At 49.2% G+C, this 842-nt stretch overlaps 1 non-coding gene across 1 annotated transcript; it reads right to left on the bottom strand.

The window, feature by feature from the left end:
* Positions 1-70: 70 nt before the first annotated feature.
* Positions 71-287, bottom strand: LOC115873000. The gene has a single exon (XR_004048178.1). It is a non-coding gene; the product is annotated as a small nucleolar RNA U3 (small nucleolar RNA).
* Between the last annotated feature and the right edge of the window lie 555 nt (positions 288-842).

The raw sequence follows: 842 nt of genomic DNA, 5'->3' as shown, positions 1-842 counted from the left end.
TGGGAACACGGCGTTACATGCAATGGCACCAAAAAACTAAGCCAAAAAGGTCATTCTAAGACACTGAAAAGCCACTCAGACTGCACTCTCTCCCTCTCACTCCGCCCGAGGGCGGAGAAGAACGATCATCAATGGCAAGCGGCAGCTGCAGTGAGGCAGCGCCGAGAGCCGGCTTCACGCTCAGGAGAGAATGCTGCGCCTCCTCCTCGTGGTTTTCGGTGCTCTACACGGTCAGAGAAACTTCTCTAGTCACGAACTATAGAAATGATCCCTGAAAGTATAGTCTTAGTGTTAAAGACCCAGCCTCTCCGGAGTGAGCAAAATCCACACATATTAGAGTGATGACGAGCTTTCTTAAGTGTCATCATTTCTCTCAAAAATATAAGCATAATGTTTTCTTAAGTCTTCTACTTAAGTGCTAAAGTTAGACAACGCATTTTTGCACTTTTGAGCTTCCAAAAATATTTCATTAAGTTACTGCTATATTAACATACGCCTGCCCAACAGCCAATCACACGCGGCTTGCTAGGCCCCACCCCTCGCGCTCCCGCCAGCACGCAGGCCGTCCCGCGGCGTCAGGTGGAGCGCGCCCATACGGAGCGCGCCCGGGGCGCTTCAGTGGCGAACCCCGCAAAACGCAGATTCTCTCCCGGAAAACACGGACCAACAGCGTCGACTCGGCGAGGGGTGACCCGAGCCATATCGCTCTAGATTTCATTACAAATTTAATCATCATATTTTGAATTTTGAGTAATCAAATGTGTGAGAAACAGAAGGATTTCTCCCAAGTTATCTCCCCCAAATATATGCCAAACTTAGCTGCTGCGAATGCCTGTACACTT

This window comes from Echinops telfairi, unplaced genomic scaffold (genome assembly GCF_000313985.2).
Source record: "Echinops telfairi isolate 266 unplaced genomic scaffold, ASM31398v2 ScPeMD7_7458;HRSCAF=8496, whole genome shotgun sequence".
Classification (NCBI taxonomy): Eukaryota; Metazoa; Chordata; class Mammalia; order Afrosoricida; family Tenrecidae; genus Echinops; species Echinops telfairi.
The sequence above is the reverse complement of the archived record's forward strand: the minus strand, read 5'-3'. Positions and strand labels throughout refer to the sequence as shown.